Raw genomic sequence first — 21,039 nt, 5'->3', positions numbered from 1 at the left:
TTAGGAGCTAGTTTCCTGCGTTTGTACTAAAAAGGGTAAAGTTCATTAGCAAAGGGACAGTGCTAATCACTTTGGAAAGGACAAAATGGAGTCATGAATACTTTGAGTTCAGTGGAACCTCTGTGCCACTGAATGTGAATGCCTGCTATTACTGCTTAGTACCCTACTTCTTTATGTCTATTCCCAATATTAGTTTTTCCCTTGTTAATTCTCCATGAAATATACATAAGTAAAACAAAGGAACACAGATTGCTTCTGACAGCATAGTCCTCATTCCTGTAGTTCTCTCCCTCTTTCTCCTTTCCTGCCCCTGTACCGTGGCACTTAAGTCTCACTATGATACCTAGACTACAAGTACATCATTCTCAATATTGACTAGCACAGAAGCTTCAACATTCTTTGTTTTTCTGACCCTCCACTCTGCTCCAAGGGGCTGACTACACTAGTGTTCTGCCTTGGCTAATTAATATTCTGCATATTGGACTGGATTCTGAAATTTTGATCCTGCTTTGCTCTTTGGGCTTGAGTCAAAGTGCTAACTGCTTGCTTCTCAACTTCCTCTTTTGTATCCCACCAAGGGCCTCTCTATCTAGGAATATTGCCCGCCATCATTTTTTTTTTCAATTAAAAGCTTATTTTTTCCCCTCTTATTTTCCCTGACGATAAAAAGAAAGAAAAACAAATTCTTTGTAATAAATATGCATAGTTGAGCAAAACAAATTACAACACTGGGGACATGACTAAAAATGAATGCCTCATTCTGCAAGTATAGTTTATCACTTCTATGGTAAGGGAGTTGTTAGTATTCTTCATCTTTAGTCCTCTGGAATCGTGGCTGGTCACTGTACTGATCAAAATTCTAAAATCTTTCAAATTTGATTCTTTCTTTTGTGTAAATTGTTCTCCTGGTTCTATTCACTTCATTATACATCAGCTCATTCATGTCTTCTAAGACTATTATCATATTTCTTATGGAATAGCAGAATTCCAAAACATTTCTGTACAATAATATATTTATCCATTCCCCAAATGATGAATACTTTCTTAGTTTCTAGGTCTATGTCACTGCAAAAAGAGATGTATAAATATTTTTTGTACATGCAGGACCTTTTCCTTTCTTCAATCTTTTTAGGATATAGTTTGAATACTGGGACAAAGGCTTTATAACTTTAGTAGATTTTTGATTACAATTACAAATTACTTTTTGGAATGGCTGTACCAACTTACAACTCTAACAAAAGTGTATCAAGTGCCTGTTTTCTTGCTATACCTCCAATATTTATCATTTTCCTTTTTATCAAACATACATATCTGATAGGCATGTGGAAGAATCTGAGAGTTGTTTTAATTTGCATCTCTCTAATTATTAGCATTTCAGAGCATTTTCCCCCCTCAATAAGGTATTTTAATTTTTGCAATTATATGTAAAAATCGTTTTCAACATTAATTTTTGTAAGATTTTAAATTCCAAATTTTTTTTCTCCTTCCCTCCTTTACCTCCTCCCTCCCAAAGATAGCAAACAATCTGATCTAGGATATACAATCATTTTAAATATAATTCCATATTAGTCGTTGTAAAAGAAAAATCAGAAGAGGGAAAAACTTTAAAAAAGAAAAAAAAAGAAAAAAAAAGGTGAAAACAGTATATTTTAATCTGTATTCAATCTCCACAGTTCTTTTTCTGGGCTTGGATGGTATTTTACATCCCAAGTCCACTGAAATTGTTTGGATCAGTGTACATAGCCTACAAGAGTTAAGTCTATCAAAGCTAATCATCACAAAATTTTGCTATTACTCTGTATAATGTTCTCCTGGTTCTGCTCATTTCAATCAACATCAGTTCATATAAATCTTTCCAGGCTTTTTCTGAAATCAACCTGCTCATCATTTCTTATGGAATAATAACATTTCAGAATTATTCTTTTGTCTCCTACTAGAAAACATGTAAATCATACTTATTTGAGAGATTTAGTTTTAAATGGTTAGGTCAAAATGCTAACTCATTGAACATGATACTGCTGTAGGCTGTAGCTGTTGGCACTGTACAATAAAAAATAAGCAGAATTGTCCTCTTGAAGCTTATAATGTGAAATACTATATAAAAAGAATGTTTCCTTTTTATATTTTACAAGGCACCTTTCTCCATGCTACTTGTAACCTTTAGAGCTCAAAGAGGAATATAAATCAGAATGTTGGAAACCACAAAAAAGGATACTTTTATTCCTTCAGATGGAAAATAAGAGCCTAGGAATCTATGTACTGTGGGAAGCCAAAACCTAAACAAATACTAGCTAATAATGTGTCAACCTTTTCCCAGTTTAATTCTGTTTATTCAGCTAAATACTTTCATTTTGCTGGGGATGAAGTCATGGAGGGCTTTCCTTACATTCCTCACAACTTCATTCTTTTCATTATGTGGAAATTAGTTTTTTCTAATTTCTATATTCATGCAGCTGTATTGATCCACAAATTTTGCTGCACATGAACTATTTTAAAAGTACCATATGAAATACTATAAGGAATTACAAATGAAACATAATATGATTTTAAAATTCCTGGGTAGATGAAACAATATACATAGAAATAGACATGAGGATGTACAGATAAAATATCAGTGCAGACTAATAATGTAAAAAGGAACTTAATACTACAAGAGGAACTAATACCATGAGAAACAAATATTGTATGAGGAAATGACTAGATGAAAGTATTTATAGGGAAGTTAGAGAGACTTCTTCCACACATGGAAGGGGGTGGTGGTAGATTTTTGCTAGTTTAAATTAAATTCAACCAACATTTATTAATTGTTATGATGCTCATATGTGTATATGTACATGCACACCTGTATGTGTTAAAGGAAGAGAGAGATGGAGAAAGCCCAACTAAACATTGTTTTTCCAAAAAAAGGTCTCAGTTTAGTGATCTGTAAGATAAATATATATGAATCAAACAAGTGATATGCCAACCCTGAAGGTAATGTGATCCTGGATTGCATTAAGAGACTTCCAAGAATAAGGAAGTGATAGTTTTACTATCTTCTGTCCTAGTCAAACATTTTAGGAAGGACATTCAGAAGCTGAAGAGCATCCAGAAATGGGCAATTAAAATGGTGAAGAGCTTTGAATCTGTGCCATATTAAAATTTGCTGAAGAAAGAAGGGATGGTTAGCTTGGAGAAAAGAAGACTTATGAGGAACATCATAATAGTCTTCAGGAATTTAAAAGGTTATGTGATACATACATATATATATGTATGTATGTATGTATGTATATATATATATATACATATATATATATATATATATATATATATATATATATATATATATATATATATAATAGATAGATAGATAAACATGGAGGGTGAGGTGGGACTAAAAGGCAGAATCAAGAGCAGTGGATGGAAATTGCAAAGACAAAAATTTAGGTTTGAAGTCAGGAAAAACTTCCTAACAATTAGAGATATTCCAAGTGTGATGCCCTATTTGACAATTCCTAGATCTGGTATACTAAAAATAAGTTTAGATGGAAATGGAGAGAAAGATTTGAACATATACAAGTACCAAAGGGGCTTCCATATGAGCTTATATATGAGTTCAAGTAATGCACTGTGGCATGACTTCTACACAGCACTTTGGATTAAATTAATTATTTAATTTCAATCAGCAAGTGTGCATTTAATCATGAAAAGAGACTCATTAAAAAAAATTTAAAGCCAGAATTTATGTATCCAGATAAAGATTTTATGAACCCTAAAAAATGAACCTTAGGAAGGTATTCATCTATTTTAGTGCTGCTGCCACAGCTCAAAACACTTGGGGAATTCTCTTCTGGCAATGCCTTCTGGGCATAGTTCCCCTATCAAGTACCAGAAGGGACCTTGGAGGCTGGATTAGAAGGGAACTCAGAGGCTTCTGATCCAGCCCCCTCATTTTACAGAGGAAAAATAGGGCTCACAAAAGTTAAGTGATGATAGTGATAAGAGTGAGCTCTAAATCCAGGGACAATGTTCTACCTATATAATTATTTTTGTTTCTTTCATTTCTTTTGTGGTGCTATTGGGGTTAAGTGACTTGCTAAGGATCACACATGTAGGAAATGTTAAGTTTCGGAGGCCACATCTGAACTCGGGTCCTCCTGACTGCAGGGCCAGTGCTTTATCCACTGTGCCATTTAGGTACCCCACAAATCTTTATTTTTGGAAAGTAGATTTGATTGATTAAAAGTCATTTGAAACTCAAATATGTTCCTTAAGGGAAGAAATCAATATTGTTTATTAAATGAGGTGTAGTTTAAGAAATGAGTATTTTTCTCTGGTTCAGTCTGTTTGTAATGAAAATTCCAAAAATGTTTTAAGCCATGGAAGCATTATTAGAAATAATGTTTAGCTTTTCAAATAAACTGCTATGAAAAGCAACACTAATGTCACATGTAAGTTTCTTGAAACCAGGATTGTTTTGGTTGTTGTCCTCCTATAGACCCTTAGTGTTCAGAATAGTAATTTGCAAATAGAAGGAAATAAGTACTATTTTAAACTGTTTTCAACTTCTTCCTCCCACAAAAGTGCTTGATTAATAAAAAAAAATAATTGTGACTTAATAACAATAATAGCTAACATTTTTATCCCAAACATTGAGCTAAGTGCTTTTATAAATATTATCTCAAATATTATCTCAATTGATCTCTCACAGGGGTCAAATGATTTGTTCATTGCCATAATGCCAGCAAGCTTCTGGTGCTGTACATTTGAAGTCAAGTCTTCCTGACTCAAAGTCCAACTATCCATTGTACCACCTAGCTGCTGTGGGTACTATTTCATAAACTCAACACAAATCTAGCTCATTATAATCCCATTATGAAAATCTCATATGGAAATTTTTAGAAAAAATTTCTAAATCTTGCACATCATTTCTCTTTGAGATAATTATATTTGTACTTTATTTTCTTTCCTAATATTCAGTTTTTCTCCAATAACCACTGGTACAGCAACATAGATTTTTAAAATAGTTACAAAAATATAAATACACAAAGTTTATGTTATATATACTCTTCTCTGATTAATCATCTGACTATACATTACACATCATTCGGTACTTTCAATATTAGTCCACAATGAAACCTAAAAAGAGACTAGTCTCTCCAAAGTTACCAATGAACTTTAAGTGGGCCAATGTGAAGGCTCTTTCTCTCAATTCTTATTCTTGTAGACCTCCCTGGAGAGGTCCTTCCTTGGTTTTTAGGACACTGCTCTTTCTTAGTCTTCTGACAACTTCTTCTCTGTCTCTATCAATCATATTTCATACCTTAACTGTGCATGAACTTAAAAAGTATCCTCAGTCCTCTATACTTTTCTCTTTCTATACACTACTTCAGTGACTTCACTAGTTTTGTTTATGTGTTTATGAATCACATCTATAAATATATTCTCTTCCTGATGCAGGGATCTCTAACTGCCTAGTGGTCTCTTCCATTTAGCCATCCTATAGCCATATCAAACGCAATATAGCTAAAAATAAAATCATCTTTCCTCCCAAACCTCTTTCATGAAATTCCCTATTTCTGTTTAGCACCCCAAATCCTTCCAGTTACCCAGACTCATAACTTTGGAGTCATTCTTTTTTTTTTTTTTTTTTTTTTTTTTTGGAGGCTGGGGTTAAGTGACTTGCCCAGGGTCACACAGTTAGGAAGTGTTAAGTGTCTGAGACCAGATTTGAACTGGAATCATTCTCAACTCCTTACTCTCCTTCACTTCACATACCCAATAAGTTGGCAAATGTTATTTATTTTACCTTTACAACATCTTTGATTTTCATTCTTTTGTGAAGATTTTCCTTTATGCTTCCATGTTCTGCCTTCTTACCTCTGCCTCCAAGATTTCCTAGATTAGCTGCTCAAGGACCACTTTCTACTGTAAGCCTTTCCTAATTCCTCCCAGCTACTAGTGCCTTCCCATCAAAATCCTTTTGGTTCTTTTGTATATACTCTTTTACATACATATTATCTCCTCTGGTGGACTGTAAGCTCCAAGTAAGTTGAGGAGAGGTCATGTTTGGGAAAGAGTATGAGAGGAATATTTTGTGATTTTATGACCTTAACAAAAGACAAGTCAACACTCTTTTCTTTTCTTTTCTTTTTTCTTCATTTCCTAACACAGGGCTTGAGTTGTTTTTATTGAAAGGCTTTGGAAGCAATCTTCTACCTAAATTTTGTGACAAGGATTAGTTTTATGCATCTTATTTCTATTGTACTTACATAAAGGATAGCTGATTGGTCTGGGAGAAAAGGCCAGTAACAACCACACCTAATAATTCTTATGATGAAGTTGGAGAACTATAAATTGGAACCTATAAATTGGAAGCTGGCTCACCAATTTATGATATCAAAACACATTTTCTGGGAATGAAATTTCTTTATAATTAAGTTAATTTTTAAAGTTTTATAAATCTTGCAAAAGGATACTAGAATAAACTGTAAAGTTTATGACCCTATTATGCTGTCCAAATGAGCAATTACGCTGGAAATTTACTTGTCCATGTACAATTAAAGGTAAATAGAGTTCTAAGAAAAACTGTTAAATTAGTAAAATACCCTAAGCAAAACTATTAAGTTACTAAAATTTATCTTTATTGTTTCCAACTTCTACTTTCTATTCCCATCTTACCTCAAGTATTTAATGCCTTCCGTTTAAATAAAACTCTCCTGCTCAAAATTAGAAAGGAAGTGTACATGAATAAACAAATATTTGTCCTGTGTAACTGCTAATTTTAAATAAATAGCCTAAAAAGTAAATCTAAGTCTTTTTTAACAGTGACTCTCACAGTCCCAGAGACAATATTACTGCAGAATAAACAAAACTTATCTATTTTCAAGTTTTAATGTCCATTATTTTTTTTAATCTTAAAAAGTCACAGTTTCTAAAATATCGCTATAACTAACACAGTTTTATGGTTGGGCAGATTAAAGAATTAAAATAATATTAATTTTTTTTTCCTATTAGAAAGATCAGGAAATAGCTGATCCTGAGCAATCTAATCTTTAAGGGAAGACTTCCAGCAGGCACATAATTCTGATTATCAAGAGAAGAATATGAAGATTAAAACATTAATTTAATTAAATCTAGGCTTTATCTTTACATCAGAAATGCTAAGTAAAAACTTGAGTACTACATTGTGTTGAAATGGAAGTGAGGACAAATTTTTAATAGTATTCATAATTTTTTTTCAATTGTTTTCAAACACATCTGACTTTTCATCAGGGGTTTTCTTGGCAAAATACTGGAGGTGGTTGGCCATTTCGTTTATTAGCTCATTTGACAGATGAGGAACTGACAGATGGAAACAGTGATCTATCCAAGGTCACATAGCTAGTAAATTTCTAAAGCTGTATTTGAACTCAGGTCCTTCTAACTCCAGGATCAGCACTCTAACCACTGTATGACCTAGCTGTCCCGCAGTACTCAATAAAATACAAAGGTTGCATTTGATAAAAAGGTTAATTTGACAGTGATTAACAGTGAATCAAACTGCTGATTGAGTTTCAAATTTGAATTTTATTTCTCTTACCATTCTGCCCAACCAAAATTTTGTGGTCCTTCAATTTAACTTCTTCTTCAGAAACCTCTTCTTTGAGTAACAAAGATTAGTGCTAATTTTCTCCTAATTAATATATACATTTACTCACTTCTGTCCTTAATTATCTAAAATCCAGTGTGGCTTGACTCATACCATACAGCCAAACTAAGGAGTAAAAATAAAAAGGACAACAATAATAAAAATCATTCCAAGAAATGACTTTTTTTTTAGGCCCTTACATATGTAAAGTACATGAAATCCTAAAATAATATTGCAAGAGTTCTAAAAGACTTGTCATAGGTTCCTGTGCTCCCTTTAATAATTGTTGGTGGAGTTGTGAACTGATCCAAACATTCTGGAGAGCAATTTGGAACTATGCCCAAAGGGCTATTATAATGTGCATACCCTTTGACCAAGCAGTATTTCTACTGGGACTGTATCCTAAAGAGATCATTAAGGAGGAAAAGGGACTCATATGTGCAAAAATGTTTGTGGTAGTCCTTTTTGTAGTGGCAAGAAACTGGAAACTGAATGAAAGCCCATCAATTGGAGGATGGCTGAAAAAGTTATGATATATGAATGTTTTTGTTATTATTCTACAAGAAATGATTAGCAGAATGATTTCAGAGAGGCCTGCAGAGACTTATATGAACTGATGCTAAGTGAAGTAAGCAGAACCAGGAAGGACATCATCGTACATGGCAAGAACAAGATTATATTAATGATCAATTCTGATGGATGTGGCTCTTTTCAACAATGAGATGATTCAGACTAGTTCCAATGATCTTGTGATGAAGAGAGCCATCTACACCCAGCAAAAGTCTGTGGGAACTGAGTATGGATCACAACATAGAATTTTCACCCTTTTTGTTGTTATTTGCTTGCATTTTGTTTTCTTTCTCATTTTCCCCCCTTTTTGATCTTTTTTTGTGTGTGTATGTGTGTGTAGCTAGATAATTGTATAAATATGTATACATATATTGGATTTAACATATATTTTTAACATGTTTAACATATTGGATTACTTGCTACCTAGGTGTGGGGGTAGGAGGAAAGAGGGAGAAATTTGGAACACAAGGATTTGCAAGGGTCAATTGAAAAATTATCCATGCATATGCTTTGAAAATAAAAAGCTTTAATAAAAAAACAACAATACTGAGATATCAGTTGAAATGATTAAGCTGTGAAAGATGCTAAAAGATAGAAAAATTCATTGTTGTAGAGATAATGAGAAAAAATGTGTGTAAATTCATTTCTAAAGACAATGTAAACTGTTTCAACTAAGTTAGAACATAATTTAGAATTACCTAACAAGACAACACTACTAGAACTATTATCACACTCTAAAATCCATTCTCCATTAGTTACTAAAGTGATTTTCCTAAAGCATAGACTGATCATTCCACACCTGCACTAATTAAATTTCAGAGGCTCCTTATCACTTCTAGAATCAAATACAAAATCCTTTGGCATTCAAAGCCTTCCTAACCCCTCCTGCTTTTCCAGTGTTCTTACATCTTATTCTCTGAGGCACAATCTTTTATCCAATGATACTGGTCTCTAAGCTGTTCCATGAAAAAGATACATTCTCTCAACTCTTGGCAGTTTTTCTGGCTGTTCTTCATGCCTGGAATGCTCTTCATTCTCATTTCAAAAAAAAAAAAAAAAAATTTACATCCCATTATCTTTATATTCACTTTAACCTAGGAACATGCAATGATACTAAAATATGAGCTCATCCCAACCTACAAGTGGTCCATTTCCATGATCAAAAACCATGAATTCTGATTCTAACCTCTTATTCATTCCATCTCTCCCTACACTTCACTCCTAGCCTCTGTGATCACCAATCTTTTCATCCCTCAGTGTAATATGAGGTCTTCACTCTTACTCTGACTTACCTTTGCTTTTTTTCCAATCTAATCTTATAATTAAGTAACTTAAGTAGAGAGTATCCTCTACTCTCAAATATTTTGCTTTCTTGATCTACCTTGTATCTTATGCTTGGCTTATATTTTGCCAAAGGTTAACCTGACTTACACCTACTATTCACATCCTCCATTCCTATTCTCATGATTCAATAGGACAAACTGGGCCACACTGCAGGAAAATAATCTTTTTACTCTTCCCTAACTATCACAGCCTCCATAGCAAACCTCATCTTCTCTCTTTAAATCTTCTATATGTTACCCCTAATTTCACTGAATACATTAATCTTCAATAACCTCCTGTGGCTCCCTGTTTTCTCTAAGATTAAATATTAATCTCATCATTATTAATTTCTATTTTTATGTATTTAAAAATGTATACAATTATTAGTATCACAATAGCTAAAATTGTTGGTATTTACTCAAAGGACCTGCCATCTTTAACATAATTGAATACTTTCTCCTCCTGGATCCTCTGGCTTTATCTGGATTTTTGCAACATTACTTTCTTCTGGTTCTCCCTCTATTTTTCTGATTATCCTAACAACATGATGCTCTTTCTTACCTGTAGGATAAACTTTGCTGGTTTATTATTTATATATCTCTACCTAGCTGTGAGTATTTCTTTCTTTCTCCTGCCCCGTTTTAGGCCTTCTTTTCTTCTTTATCTATACTTTCATTATTGGCAATCTTGTTGACTCTCATGGCTTTATACATGCAAATGGCCCATGAATATCTATCTCAGACCTTATCAATTGCTCACAGAATATTTCAAACTAGATATCTCAAAGATATTTCAAACTCACTAATCCCAGACTAAACTCACTATGTTTTGTAAATACTCCCCCCCTCTTTTTAACTTCCCTTATTTCTATTAAAAGCATCACCATCTATTACTCTGCTGGTTTTGTAAACTCAGCATTATGTTCAACTCTACTTTTCCTTCTTTCACATATCTAATCAGTTACCAAATCTTGCCATTTCTACTTTAACAAATTTCTTTCCTTAGAACCATTCTCTCCACTCACCTTAGGGAGTGGAGCATCTTGGCATCTTAGTTTAGGACCTCATCAGCTAATTATTATAATAGCCTCCTAACAAGTCTCTTTCTCCACTTTAGTGTTTCTTCACCTAGCTTGATTTTCCTTAAGTGCAGTTCTGACCACATTACTCTTTTATTCAATAGACTCTAATAACTTCTCAATGACCCTAAGATAAAATATGAACTATTTTCTTAAGTTTTTAAAGCCTACTATAACCTGGATTCAGCCATTATTCATTAAACAATATGTCCTCTCTAGTATGCTCCAATTCCCCAAACTTGAATTTTTGCTGGCTCTCACACAACAGTCCTATTCCTGTTTTTTGTATTCCATATGCTTGTACATAGATCACACTCCCTTCACCTCACATAATGCCTCTTTCCTTCATGTATAGATCAAGCATCACATTGTACAAGTCTTCTTTGATTCCTCTAAGATCTCCACATCTCAAAGTTTATTTTATTTAACTATGCTGTATTTATTTGTACTAGTTCTCTCTATATTTACTTTGTACATATTATTATAGGCACTTATTTTATTCTCTATTAGAATGTACGACTGAAAAAAAAAAGAGAATGTAAAACTGACATGTGAGTAGACTTTTCTTCTTTGTTTCTGTATTCCCAACACTTAGCACAGTATCATGTACGTAGTAGATATATAATAATTATTTTGTACACAATTATATTATATATAGTACATTAAAATTATTATTGACTGATTAACTAACTTAAGACCTCAATTTTTACTTCACTGAGAAAACAATCCAGTCACCAACATTTCCATATATTACCAACAATAAATTATGAGCATTTCTATAGATTACCAATAAAACACAGCAACAAGAGATAAAAAAAAAAAAAGAAATATTCCATTTAAATTAACTGTTGTAGACAATATAAAATACTTAGGAGTTGACTTCCCAAGACAAACTCAGGAATTATATGAACAAAATTACAAAGCAATTTTCACACAAATAAAGACAGATCTAAACAACTGGGAAAATATCAATTACTCATGGATAGGCTGAACTAATATAATAAAAGAGTTTTACTTATTTATCATCATATCAAATACTACCAAAATTTTTATAGAGATAGAAAAATAATTACAAAATTCAATTGGAAGAACAAAAGGTCAAGAATATTGAGGAAATTAATGAAGAAAAATAGAAAGGAAGGCAGACTAGCTGTACCAGACCTTAAGCTAAAAAAAAAAAAATCTATTAATCTACTAAAACTAATAAAGCAGCAATCATCACAACTGTTTAGTACTGCATAAGAAACAGAATAGTGGATCAGTGGAATAGGTTAGTACACAAGACACATAAAATAATATGGCATAAACTAGGCAGGGACCAACATCTTACACCCTATACCAAGATAAGGTCAAAATGATACAAATAATACACAATTTAGATAGAAAGGGTGATTCCATAACTAACTTAAGAAAGCAAGGAATAGTTCACCTATTGGCTTCATGAAGAAGGGCAGAATTTATAACTACACAAAAAGATAGAGAACATTATAAAATATAATGTAAATAATTTTGATTACATTAAATAAAAAAAAAAAAAAAAAAGCTTTGTACAAATAAAGCCAATACAAAATAAGATTAGAAAAGAAGCAGAAAGCTGGGAAAAAATACAGTCAGTGTTTCTGATAAAAGTCTCATTTCTATCTTTTGAGCATTTATCATTTGGGGCATGGCTTATATACATACATACATACATATATATATATATATATATATATATATATATATAAAATTTGATTCAGTTCCCTCTATGTTTGAGAAATGAGGCATTATCAGAGAAACTTGCTTCAAAATTCTTTTTACAATTATTACTGCTAATTGTATTTCCTCCCATTTATTCTCTCTTTCCTTTCCTCAAAATGTTGTGCTACTGACCACTTCCCCAATATGCCCTTTCTGTTATCACCCTCCCTTCTTCTCATATCCCATTCCCCTCCTATATACCTGCAGGGTAAGATAGATTTCTATAGCCATACTGAGTATGCATGTTATTTCCTCTTTGAGTTAATTTTGATGACAGGTTCTCTCAGTCATTCTCTCCTTCCTCTCTACTCTAAAAGCTCTCATACCTAAAACATAGAGAATTGAGTCAAATTTATAAGAAATCAATATGAAAATAATATGCTTCAATCTGCACTCAGACTCTAGTTCTTTCTCTAAATGTGAATAGCATTTTCCATCACGAGTCTTTTGGAATTATCTTGTGTTGTTGAAAAAAACTAAGTCTATCATAGTTGGTCATCATACTGTGTTTCTTGTTACTGTGTACAATATTCTTTTGATTTTGTTCACATAATTCAGCATCAGTTCATGTAAGTCTTTCCAGGTTTTCCTGAAAATTGCGTACTCATCATTTCTTAAAGCACAATAGTATTCTCTTACTTATTCTGTACTACAACCTGTTCAATCATTCCCCTATTCATGGATATCCTCTCAATTTCCAATTCTTTGTCATTACAAAAAGAGCTGTTAAAATATTAAAAGAGCTGTTAAAATATTTTTTGTACATGTGGGTCCTTTTCCCTTTTTTAATGATTTCTTTGGGATACAGTTCTACTAGTGGTACTTTTTTGATTGCTTTTTACAAATACACTGAGAAGAAAAAAAAAACTGAACTATCACATATTTCCTTGCATAAAGCATTAGATACGAAAGAATTTATATATTAAATAGTACAATGAAAGAAATTATAAAGAAACAATGTCACTAAATATCTTCTAAAGCAAAATTTGGGTCTTTTTTTGATAGTTTTTTTTTTTTTTTTAAACATGGCTTTTCTGGCAATGCTTCAATGTCTTAGCTAGGCAAGCTGTTTCTTGTCAGTACTTATCTATTCCAATTAACTGTCAGTATAATCTTTCTTAGTAAAACAATTCACTCTTACTATTTAAACATATGAAAGAAACCAGAGTTTTTACCTTCAGCAAGATCACTATTAATTCTATTAAGTGAAAATTTCTGTAAAAATGCTAAAAAGTTGGCCTTGATGTAAACTCTTATCATTGATAATATATAAAACATATATATGGAGATTTTATATATCTATTTGTGTGCATCTCCCTAGCACTTAACTCAGTACATTGAATCTAGTAAGCAAAGAATGTTTGTTGTTGATTATCTCAATACAAAATAGATCTCTAATTCTATTGAAAGTTAATAATAGAAAGGAGAGCAAATTAACTTTTGGATTAGGACAAAGACAGGAATTGCCATTGTTTTTTTGGTCTTTGGTCACAGGAAGTCTCTAAAATACTAAAAATGTACCAAGCAGCAATATCATTGTAAAAACATACTTGCTGTAAAAAAAAAAAAAAGCTCTAGGAAATGTAAATATATTTTCCCCCCCTCCATTGCACTGTCTATATCATCAATACTCAAACACATTCACATATTTCTATTGTCATATATATTAAAATAGTAGTCTACTAAATGCCTGGGAAAGCTCCCCTCCTTTAATAGTTTTCAGCATAAAAGAAACAGAGCGATTCTCTTCTTTTTCAACTTTCCATTATTATCTTAAAAAGTTGCATTTGCCCAAAGTGTTCTCTGAACTAAAGATTTATCCAAATACATAAGATATCTTTTCAACAGAAGAAAAGGTAAGGCACAAAGTATGTGTGTGGGGGGGTGGGGTTGGGATTGTTTTATCATGAACAGACAAAGAGAGGCTGTCACAATGATCTTCTTTACATGATTAGCTAAGCAACTTGAAAAAAAAGAAAAAGAAAAACTTCATTAAAGGTGCACAAGAACAGATCAGGGACAGAAAAGGAAGGGATAATTTTTACATCAACAAATCTCATGACTGTCAGAAATGGGAAAGGCAAATATGACATAGGTTACTATATTTTACTATATTTACAAATTTGGCACCTATTTTTTTCTCTTGATTCTTGGGTGTCATTTAATTAAATTTCCAAATATTTAATGATAAAACAAGAGGTACAGAACCACAATTTTTCCCCCCCAACTTCAGTTGTAGGGAACATTTAGTCCCTGTGGAATGGTGTGATGAAACCACTAGAGGTATCTTCACTGAGAATGTTCCCTATGTTTATCATTGGTTAATATTCCAAGGATACATTTTTCTTGTATACTTCAACCTTGAAACTGTAGTCTTTCCTTTCATGCTTTCTCTTATATGTTTCCATAGTAGTTTGCATATTTAGTCAGCCATTAAGAATACAAGATCATTTTATTACAGTGTGAAGAATCCTTGGGGTACAAATCTTGGAGTATACAATTAATTTTGAGGAATTATAACATCTAGCTTAAAATAACACTTGTTTCTCAGGTCCAACCTGTTTTATTCTCAGGCCACTTTGATTACTACCTGTAGTCTTCAGGAGAAGGAAGGAGGTCCTTTCTAACTAGTTACCGAAACTGTCACTGAAATGGTTGTCCTATTCTATGTTCTGTCACATACAGTCTCTTGAAGTAATCTTCTTTAGGCTCTTAAAACTAAGCTAAATATGAGATAATCTTTTTTTTTTTTTTGGTGTCTTATTATTATTAGATAAGTCCATTTTCTTTATTTTCCTTGCCCCCACACTCTTCTAGTCACTTAGTCTGGTTTATACTTCTTGTCTTCTAGTCCCAACATGCTTTCCTTCCTACTGTTCTTTTTTCCTGCCAGCTGATATCTGGCTTATTATAAATTAACCTTTTAAAGTATTTACTTATTGATGTCATAAGTTAGTTTTTGTCTTTCAAAAGAGCTACAATTATATTTGCAAATGGAAGATTAGTTACTCATATAATTGTAGAGAATCACATAATGTTTATATTTAAAAATGATGAATTTGACATTGAATATTTACTACACCAACAAGTTATAACACATTTTGAGAAGGTTTTTCAGGCAACAGGGGATGGTTCCCATTGGAAGAACTTTGAACAATACAATAAAAAATAAAACAAAGTAATAAATGCCTGTTGTGACATATATAACATTTATATAGTCCCTATTCCCAAAATACTTATTTTGTAAACTTAATTTGTAAAACTTACTTTTTCAGTTTCCCATTAGAACGCTCCTTGACTGAATGCGGAATGAAACAGAGTATTTTTACCTTTCTTTTGTTTGCTTTTTTTCTTGTATTTTTTCTCTTTTAGTCTGATTTTTCTTACACAACATGAAAAATATGGAAATCTGTACATGGACTGTATATGTTTAATTTATATTGGAGGAGGAAGTGGGAGAGAGAGGAAGAAAAAAATTGGAACACAAATTCTTAAAGAAATAAATATTGAAAACTATCTTTACATGTATTTGGAAAAAGTACTATTCTAAAAAAAAAAAAAAAAAAAAAAAAGAATGTAAACTCCTTGAAGAGAGGGATTATCTTTCTACTTGTATTTGAATTTCCAGTTATTGATACAAAGTATCAAGTATCATAGTATCATTTAAAAATTCTAATTGACTGCCTGGTTATCTAGTAGGAGAGTAAGACATGAATACAAATACCTGATCTGTCTAATTACATGATAAGAATATTAAAGAGTAATAAAATAAAGTGGGATGTGTTATATTAAAGAAAAGGTCATTACTATCAGGGAAAGAAGTGAGATCAAGAAAGACTTCTTGGAGTAGTTGGCATGTAAACTGTCCTTTAAGAGATAGGTAAAAATTCAATATACAAATATGGAGGAGAACAGAATTATAGGAACAGGAAACACTTTTAGCAAAGATACACAAACACAAGAACCCTATCCAAATTCAGTAGGCAAAGAATAATTTAATTTGAGTAAAGATCTATTTTAAGCAAAAGAGTTGCATGAAATAAGGCTATAAAGGCTGGCTAACACTGCACTGAAAATTTTTGAATGCTAAGTAGAGAACAATCTATTTAGAAGGTAGCAAGGAATCTGAAGATTTTTGAGAGGAATATGACTACATGTTTTAATATGGACTAGTGTGGTAAAAATATGGGGAATAGAATCTAGAATATTTATAAAAAGATTCACTGCTATAGTTTAAACAGGTGGTAAGAAGAGTCTATAGTGGGATGGTAGTAATGTATAATGATAATACTGCACAGATTACAAAAATGTAACAGAATTAAAATCAATAAATTCTAATAAAGGACTCAATATGAAACATAAAGAAGAATACTAATCAAATATAATACCTAGATTTTGAGGAAAAGTGAACTGAATGAACTGTGGTATCAGAGAGGGAAATAGTAAAGTTAGAAGGAAGAAAAGATTTACTAGGAATAGGGAAGGGCAAAGGACAGAAGAATATATTTTGTTTTGGACCTTTTACATTTGAGGTGCTAGGTGGTCCCTGTTCCCAATTAACCATGGAAGAGCTTCCTAGTTCTCGAGTTTGGAATTTTCAGCCTTTTCAAGGTATTTTCTTCATTAAATATAGCTTCTTAAGTCTTAGTTGGATGGATGTCACTGAGAATTCTCCTTGAATCAAATGCAGGCCTCCCACAATTACACCATCATTTTTTGGACTATGACTACCATTTTTCCCTTGTTGTACATATACATTGACAACCAAGAATCAGCTCTCTGGGGGGAAAATTTCCCATTGCTCTCAAAAGCAATACAGAGTACAGAGTCAGAAGGGCTACTGCACACTAAGGGGAAAGGTGTAGTTTCCCTGACTATTGCCATTTATCATTTGTCACACCATAAGTTAACACAATACAGATATATCATAGGAACAGATTATTTGCAAATGTTTTTTACTGTGTTAATATGAAGTGGGGGTAGAGGTCCAATGATCTATTATTGTAAACATATAAGTGATGCATAAAATAGGCCAAAGTAATATCTTAAAAAACAGATACCCATTACTTGGGGCATGGTTGAACAAATTATGGCATATGAATGTAGTGGAATATTGCTATCTCATAAATAATCACGAAAATAAATAATTCAGAAAAACAAAGGAAGACAATTAAAATAATGCAAAGAAAAAAACAAACAAAAAATAGGAAAACATTACACACAAAGACTAAGCCAAATATTACATAAGGTAAGGACCAATTTTGTATCTGGAAAAAAAGATGGAAAAATGAACTTCCCTTCCACCCTTGGAAAGGTGAAGGATCGCAAGAGTATACTGTTTTTTTCTGTTTCAAAGGAAAGCTCCTAGGGGTAAGGAAGAGAGGCCGCTGGCAGGGATGCTATAGGCATGAATTATCATGATAAGTAGAAAAATCAATAAAACATTAAAATAAAGCAAAATCAAATGTACAAATTGGAGTATGGATTAATATGTAAATCTTCAACTTGAATTAGAAAATATAATCCTTCTGGTCATAGGATCACAGATGAGGTGAAGAAGAAAAATCAAGTGACTTGCCCAAGATAACATTAGTAGTACTTTAATCCAAGTCTTCTAACTTCAAATCTAGTCCACTTTCCCACAGAACTGTGCTATCTGTCTCTCTTTAAAACAAACAAAACAAACAATACAGCACTAAAAGAACAAATTAAATTTATTGGGGGGGAGGGGCAATTAAACTCATGACTCCACTAATCAATTATTTGACTCAAGTGACTATGTTTATTCAAAAACGCTGGTCTATTATTTCCACAGGATGACAGCTTATTTTGTTTCTTAGCTAACCAACTTTCACCTTTGAAACCAAAGGGCAAAATTCATTCTGATCTCTGGTGGATGGGGAAGGGGGGGAAAGTAGGGGGCATTGTTTGTGGGAGAGACAGAAAAAATTGGAATCTATTCAACCTTCTGCAAAAACAATAGCAACTTTTTTTTTCAAGTTCACATTATTTATTTTTTAATTTTTTTAATTATAGCTTTTTATTTACAAGATATATGCATGGGTAATTTTTCAGCATTGACAATTGGAAAATCTTTTGTTCCAATTTTTCCCCTCCTTCCCCTGACCCCTTCTCCCCCAGATGGCAGGTTAAGCAATACATGTTAAATATGTTAAAGTATAAGTTAAATACAATTTATGTATACATGTGCAAATAGTTATTTTGAACAGCAACTAACTTTAACTGGTATTTCAATTAGCACAAATAATTTTCTGGGTGAGATGACTACAAGATACAGTGGTAAGTCAGAGGATTCAATTTGGAATTGTAGTTTTGTTATTACTTATGTATTAGGCAGTAATTTAGCTTCTCTGGGCTTCAGTTTCACTATAGATAAAATGAGAGGTTTGGACTAGATAACTTCTAACGTACCTTCCATTTCTAAATCTATAACCAGTCATTAAAGCAAATCAACATGATTTTTTTTCATGTTTGTAATATGTTGGTATTTTATACAGCATTTAAGATAAATTAGGTTTTTGAAGAACTTTGCTTAAAAGACACAAAAAAAGTTTCCTTACAATTAGGTAGGTATTAGCAGTTTTAGAATATAGCCATTCATTAACTTAGTCATCATCCATTTAAGACATTATCATAACTATATTCAAAGCAATTTAAACTGCAATAGACAAAATGCATGCTCTTCACACCCACTTGTATAATTACAAGATAATAAACTGTGTCACTTGTCAGAACCTAGAGTAAGATGACTAGTCATTTCCAGACTTAGATGACCAGTTTATGATGGAAATTCCCTTATTCATTAAGATCACAGATTTTCAGAACTCAAAAGTATCTGAGTGATAATTGGTCCACTCTTCTCATCTTAAAGATAAGGAAAAGGAAGCCCAGAAAAGTGAAGTGACTTGCCCAAGGTCATGAAGCTAATTAATGGCAGGCCCAGAAGTAGATTTTCTGATTTTTAGTGTTGTTTTTCCTCACTGATGCTTCTCTTACATATCTAGAACTAAGCATTTGAGAATCAGAGAAATGAGGCATGACTTAAACTTAACATGTCCAACTTTAGGGATTCCATGAAAAAAAAAATTTGTCTTTAATGTGTAGCTGGGAGTAAATCCACTTTGAAAATTCATCTGATTATTAACCAACCTATAACAATTTAGAATTGTATATTATAGAACTGAAGACTTTAAAATGACTCTTCAGTTACAGATAATTTCCAAAAGGGCAACTCAAGACATTAAAAGGGTTTTGTTTTCAGTTTTGTTGAACTCAAAATAGGTGAATATAAATCTATAAATACACACATAGATGTTTACATATATGGTATGCATGTATATGCATTTCCATACATGTGTGTATGATTGATATGTGTAAGTCCATCAACTTTCTCCTCAGATGATTCATATTTCCCCTGACATTCATATATTTTAACAAAATGGCAAAAAGAGGGTGGGAGAAGAAAAGCAATGGCTTCTATTTTGTCCATTGCTCTGGTTTATTTCTGTTGTCAAGACTGTCCAAAACAATATGGTATTTCATAGGTTCATGCTTTAAACATTAAACTTATTACATCCAAGTATTTGTATTTTTATTTCTGACATTGCCAAGGTGCCATGGGAAATTAAAGTAACACAAAATTAAAAGAAGAAAAAATAAAGCTGATTTTAAAATTTAATGTCCAAAACTGAATGCAATACTCTTTCCCTCCAATCTCTTTCCTCTTCTGAACTTTCCTATTACTCTCATAACCACCTTCATCCTAGTAATCCAGACTCATAACCTAAGTGTTATTCTGACTCATCACTCTTTTTTTTATCCCTCATGTCTAATCTGTTGACAGATCCTGCCTATTTTATCTTAACATTTCTCCTGTATGTTCCCTTTTCTCCTCTGATCGCTGCCTTGTAAGTCCTTATTACCTTCTTATTTCAAGTTTCTCCCCATTCAATCCATCCCTTACTCAGCTGTTAATCTTTCTAAAGATTCCTAAAGCACAGATCTGACCATTACACACATATTCTGACCCTCAATTCAATAAATTCTGGCAGCTCTTTACAACCTCCAGAATCAAATATAAAATCTATTTGGCTGTCAAAGCCCTTCACCTAGTCTCCACTTATCTTTTCAACTTTTTAACACTTTGTTACCCAGCTATATTTTCTAGAACCTGGTGACTCTGGCCTCCTCTCCAGATTACATTTTCACTGTCTGTTCCCCATTACTAGAATAACCTTCTTCCTTATTTCTGCCTCTTGTCTACTCTCAAATATCCTTCTTGGATCCACCTTGGAAAATTCTTTCTTCTATGAGAAGTTTTTAATGCTAGTGACTTCTCTCTGCTAATTATCTCTAATTTTCTTTCTTTCTAATAATCTTTCTCTCATTGGACTATGAGCTCCTTGACAGCAAATTGTCTTTTGCCTTTCTTTATATTTCCAATGTTCACACAATGCCTGGCATATAGAAGGTACTTAATATATTTTTAGTGAGGGAGGATTCTGGGAAGATGATGGAATAAGTAAGTAAATTTCAAGCCCTCCAGATTTCCCCCATAAACAGAAATTTGCACCTCTGAGTGAACATTGAGTGAAAAACGAAGAAGACTTGGGGCAGAACAGGAGTCCTTCTGGTATAACTCTAGGAAATCTGAAGAAAGACCTCAGGCTGGGGATTAACCTGTGTGAAGGGCAAACAC

General features: G+C 32.6%; 1 protein-coding gene across 4 annotated transcripts in view; it reads right to left on the bottom strand.

The window, feature by feature from the left end:
- The window catches only part of RB1 (RB transcriptional corepressor 1), a 172,437-nt gene that overhangs the window by 47,659 nt on the left and 103,739 nt on the right, over positions 1-21,039 (bottom strand). The window lies entirely within an intron of this gene.

This window comes from Sminthopsis crassicaudata, chromosome 3 (assembly GCF_048593235.1).
Source record: "Sminthopsis crassicaudata isolate SCR6 chromosome 3, ASM4859323v1, whole genome shotgun sequence".
Classification (NCBI taxonomy): Eukaryota; Metazoa; Chordata; class Mammalia; order Dasyuromorphia; family Dasyuridae; genus Sminthopsis; species Sminthopsis crassicaudata.
Note: the sequence above shows the minus strand (reverse complement) of the source record. Positions and strands in the feature narration are given on the sequence as shown.